The sequence below is a fragment of the Empidonax traillii genome, unplaced genomic scaffold (genome assembly GCF_003031625.1).
Source record: "Empidonax traillii isolate 1590-97213 ecotype Southwest subspecies unplaced genomic scaffold, ASM303162v1 scaffold55:size2822071, whole genome shotgun sequence".
Taxonomy (NCBI): Eukaryota; Metazoa; Chordata; class Aves; order Passeriformes; family Tyrannidae; genus Empidonax; species Empidonax traillii.
Genome location: NW_020955248.1, coordinates 1,822,781 through 1,828,511, shown reverse-complemented (window position 1 = coordinate 1,828,511; position 5,731 = coordinate 1,822,781).

Genomic DNA, 5,731 nt, shown 5'->3' with positions numbered 1-5,731 from the left:
GGAACCAAAAACCCACACACCCCCCAACCCGAAATAAACCCCAAAACAACAAAACAAAACAAAACAAAGTGGACCGCGGCTGCCGAAAAGCATGAGTGTTGTTGCAAAAAGTGAAATATTTAAAACTGTTCTTAATAAAGGATGTTCTTTGATGTTTGATCTTTGTGCGCTTTCAAGTCTAACCAACAAGAAAGAAGATTTAATCCATGAAATAGAGAGCAGCTAACGAGCTCTAAGCACGGTCCAGGTGTTGGAAAGACAAATTACTTGTCTGTAGAATTACCTTGTTAAGGTTTTGGGCTCGACATATTTCAGATCTCAGACCTAGAGGGAGGTTAACAAAGCTTGGGAAGAAGGATGTACCACTGAGAGGGGACACAAAAAATGTAGAATTTACGGGCCCCGAGGTCATTAGGCAGAACCCCCAAGATAAGGAAGAAACTAAAAAGACAACTCATCAACTGTGTTGAATCAGCTCTGACTGGGTAAAAGGTAATTCTGGCAGGGGGAGATCATGACACCGACCCAAAAAACCCACTGACTTGAAAAAAGAGAAAGACTGAGCAAGAAGACTAATTGGTATGAGAAGAGAGACAATTGTTAACCAACAGAAGATAGAATACTAATTAATAAGAGAACTAGGAGACTTTTAGCCAAGGAATATTAATGCCTTTGTTTGCTAAAATGTATAAATAAGTGAGTTTTGGTAGTGGTTGTGCTGGCTTTCTGGATTTGCCCCCCAGCACCCCTTTTTGCACAGAACTGTAAATAAATCAAATACCTACACTGTGTGTGGATTGGCCTATTGCACACTGTGTGAAAGAACCTATCTTGGGACAACAGTGTAATTTACTGAAATTTCGCTCCCGCTTAATCACTGCTTAATAGGAAAAATGCGTGGGAGTGGGAAGAGAGTGACATTAATGATAGTAAATTTGCCCTATGGATTAAAAATCTCGAGTTTGGCTTTTAAGTGTAAAAGCCAGGGATGACACGCAACAAACCCGTTTGCGTTGTACCTAGATGTCATAAAGAGGATGAAAACATGGGTTTCTGTGCCTGCTGAAGGCTCAGCAGAGCACAGCAGCTCAGACAGCAGTGAGGTGTCAGAACCATCTGCAGTGCTAATGATGATTATACTTCCTGCAAATGTGGAACTTCTCTTGGCAGAAGTCTTTAAGCCTATGGTAGGCAAATGCCTGTTGGAATGGTGAAAACGACTCACCTGATAGCAGCAGGGTGGGATAGGCTGCCTAGCAAACTTCCTCTGCCTGTCTATCCTCTATTCTCATGAAGATAAGTTGAGCTTTATGACCACACAAAGGGCTGCCCATCCTCAGGATTTTTTTTTCTTTTTTCCCTTTGGAAAAACTTGAGTTCAGCGTACCTTACAAATCATGTATTGAAAGAATACTGTTCCTCATTTTAGTCAGATTTCACCTGCTAGTGTGCAGTCCCTGTATGTTTGCCAGGTTGCTTTACAGGCATGAGGTGGAGTTACTGTGAAGTCTGGTAGGTAAATTCCTGTTTTCACAGATGAAAATGGAGATAGAAGTTACTTGGATGGAGATGACTTGGATAGAGAACAGTGTTACAGGACTCTGAACAAGAAGTATATCCATAAAGTCAGGAGCCAGGACAGGACGTGTGACTTAATGCTGTGCCTCTTTGTTTTCTCACACACACAACTTCTTAAAATAAAAATGTATTCCAAACTCTGCAAAGGTTTTGTAGAAAATTAGGTACTTCTTGGATTGTAGTTGTATGATCATTCAACTAACTTTGTGTTTTGGAAGGTGTTACAAAGCACTTGATTTTGACAGTTAAAGATGTGTGAAGAATGGGAATTGCAGTTGCTCTTACTGTATTTATAGTGTAATATTCAAGTTTTCACATTGTCCCTGATGTCTTTCCTGGACCTGCTGGAGGGGAGACTTAAGGCTGGAAGTTAGGATTCAGTCCTACAGCCTCTCTAGGAGACCATGAACCAGTGATTTAATACAGCATGTGCCTCAGGTCCCTGTCTGTGTAATTGGGATAGTATTTCTTCTCAGGAAGTGAGGGCAATAAATCATTAAATCCCAGATGTTCTCATGCCAGAGTGATCGAAATTTTCTCTACCCCTAAAAAGAGCAGGATATGTTTTATAAATCTCTTCAGCTCACAGGCTAAAATCTAACTCTTTAGAGAATTTTACTGGGCATCTTTTACCTAGGAAGAGTCTAGATCAATATTTTCCGGGCAGAGAGGTGTGCATTTTCTTCTTTATTTACCACTTGTAATTCCTCCTCGAGGAAGAACTGAAGCTGCAGCAGTCTTTGCTTTGACAAGATACCCTGCCATTAATCAGAAGTGGGATTATTAAAGTGCCTTTCCCCGCTAGCGAAAAAATCCACTTATAGAAATACAGTTTATAAAATACAATTTGTAACTGTCTCACCTAAACAGCCTTTTTGGAGACAAACATCATTAGTGCCTGAACTGCCTTGCCAGTCGCTTGCAGTGTCTCAGTCCCAGTGCGATACCAGCTCCATGTGATGCCCACAGCACCAGTCCCTTACAACCCGCTCCCAGATGGGGCAACAGGCTGAATGGGCTCAGAGGGACTGACAGCTCAGGAGGTGGTCATGAAAGAGCAAGAAGTTCTAAAAAGAAAAACAGATTAAGGAACAAATGAAGAGAAATAGACTGATAAGCCACGATCCCTTGCTTTCCAAGGCTTCCTCTTCACTCCTGAGCCTGCGTGAGATGCACACAAGGGAATGTAGTGCTGCTGCTGCTTACCAGATACAGTAGATCATGTTCAGCTTGGGCCTAGCCCATCAAACTTCCTTTTCGGGTGTCAGAGATGGGTATAGGTGTGGGTTGGAGGAGAGAGCATGCACGGGGAGTGGCTGGTACAGGCCACAGATCCCCTGGACATGGATCTAACTGCTGCAGCCCGGTAAGGAAGTGGAGATGGACGCCACTGTTGTTGGAGCGCTCAGCCAAAACCTCAGGGTAAAACAGGAGGGGCTGCGACACTAAGGGATGTTACCAGCTAGCGAGCCAAAATGGCATCCCCGAGTGAGGGACGAACAGGGGTTTATATAGGGTAGGAGGGAGAAGGGACTAGAACATGGGAGGAGTTTAAGGATTGGCAAGGGGTACAACCAATAGGGAACCGTACAGAGAAAGCACCATAATGAACAACCAATAGGAAAACGAATCACCTCAGCTAGGCCCACCCATGCTGCAGCTGTAACCGTCCAATCCTAGCTGAGGGATCTTAACCAATGGGATTACAGTATTTCATGAGGGGAATAGAACTTGGAATAAAAACCTACACTAATACAATATAATTATGAGTCTTACAACAAACATTAAACACATGAAACATTATAAAACTGTCCAATCATGTAAGTGCATAAAGTCCGTGTACATAGCAGTGAATAAAAGTCCTTTCAAATGTCCTTTTAATATTTATCATATAGTTCCTTCCAGCGATGGAAGTCTGCTCTCTTTTTGTTCTCCTCATCTAACCTTCCATTTTCTTAGAAAGGCAAAGAAGACTTCTAGGAAAAAAAATCCAGCCTTAAGCAAGTGAGGTTTGCTGCCACACTTAGAATCATAGAATGTTAAAGGGTTGGAAGGGATCTTAATGGTCATCTAGTTCCAAAACACCCTGCCATGACCAGGGACACCTCCCACCAGACCAGGTTGCCCAAGACCATATTGAACCTGGCCTTGAACACTGCCAGGGTTTGGGCACCCACAACCTCCCTGGCTACCTGTTCCAGTATCTCACCACTCTCACAGTAAAGAATTTCTTCCTAATGTCCAACCTAAATTTTTCCTCTTTCAATTTGTACCCATTACTCCTTGTCTTATTGCTGCAGTTCCTGACAAAGAGTCCTTCTCTGGCTTCCCTGTAGGCCCTCTTCAGATGCTGGAACGTTGCTATTAAGTCTCCTTGCAACCTTCTCTTCTCCTGGCTGAACAGCCCCAATTTTCTTAGCCTCTCTTGGGTCAAATTTTCTAGAAGAGGGAGTGGATCTGTCTTGCTTCATGCCAGGCACTGCGCCTCCTGTATCCTGTGCCATGCTGTGGCTGGGGCCCTGCGGGTCCATGCACCTCTTGTCCTATCTTGATGACCCCACACACTGCTGCTGCAAATAGTTTGCCACCCGACCTCTGGCTTTCATTAAAGGCACGTGAAATACATCGTTTCCTGGAAAAGTACTCAAAATACACTTGCTTGCAATCATTTGATCCTTGATCCATAATTTCGGTTCATCAGTTAATTAATCATTTAATCAGTTAATAAGACTAATCACTCTTCCCTGGAAGATGCTCATGAGAACAGCCAGGATAAATTGCTCCCATCTGTTTTTTCATTCTTGTCTCCCACTTCTCTGGTTTTGTGCTCTGTGTTGGTGTTAGCAGATCTGTAAAAAAGGGGCTCATTCCGACACTATAGCTGCTCCAGTCCTCCTCCCCTGCAGTTTGGGGCTTGTTGGAGAGCTGTTGCCCTGTGAGTTGTTGCCGCGTTGAGCTGCAGCCTCCTCCTGCTGAGCAAGGACAATATACAGCTCCGGCAGTGTTACCAGGCACTTGCCAGCTTTAAATGGAGGAGAGCAAGTCCAAGCACCCTACCCGTCGGGGGTCTTTCCTAGAAAATAGATCATGTCTGCCTTGAAAATGCCTAGGAACGCTTTAACACAGGGGCTGCTTTCCAGCTTGCGTGACTGTACTTCCACTCAAAGAGGCAGCTGAGGATTGGAAGACTAATGTTTGCTATTTTGCAGTGGTTCCTTTTATCATTCCTATAATAAATGCATCAAAAATAGGCATTTGGGTTCCTTTTCCTCACTAAACACCAAACACCCTGTGTGCCTGTGCCATATGCTTAGTCTGCACTGCTCCATACTTTTTGACAAACCCAGAAAACAAGGGAAATAGTCCTCAGCCTTAACGCCTTCCCACTGCAGAGAACCCTGATGTTTACATACACCTCTTCAGGTCAGGCTCTTCTTCTGCAGTCATTGTCATGATCTTTAAAGCAGCAAAACTCATTGCTGGCTCCAGGGCTTTTGTTGCAACCAACCTTGGCTGTGTATGAGCTGGCTCCTGCCACGAGCTCACGTTTACAGGCTGGGAAGCCCTCTATCCTTCCCTGGCCCTCTCCTTTGCATCCCATCTTTGCCATGGCATTTCTGTCTGCCTTCTCAGTCTGTTTTTCTCTCAGTCTAGGAGCTTTGCTGCGATGCATGGCCTTCTTTCCAGCACCTTCATCCCTCTCCCTGGTGCTCTAGAGGCTGAACTGCCCTTCTCATGTGGCAGTTGCTCACCAGCTTTTTCAGGGAAATGCTTGATCGGATTTTCAGAAACCCTGGAAAAATGGCCATAAAACAATTTTACTGTGTACATGCTGTGAATATGATTTTTAATTTGCTGCCTGTATGATCCAGAGAGGCTGGGAGCAGGTGGCACCTGGCAGATTTGCTGCATGTGTTCGGACCAGCCATGTCCATTCAGTAAGGTCCACACAAGGAATGTGCTGAATTTATTATTTTTGGTAGCAGACAGTGCTTTTCACTGTAAGGTTTTTTTCCCCTCTTCCTCCTCCTGCCATTCTGAGCTCTCCCTGACTGCTGGGTGGACCATCTTTCCCTCATGGACAGACAGAAACTGGGCAAGGGCAGGCTTCATAAACCATGTTGCTTCTGTAGGCCGGGCTCAGAAAGCACTG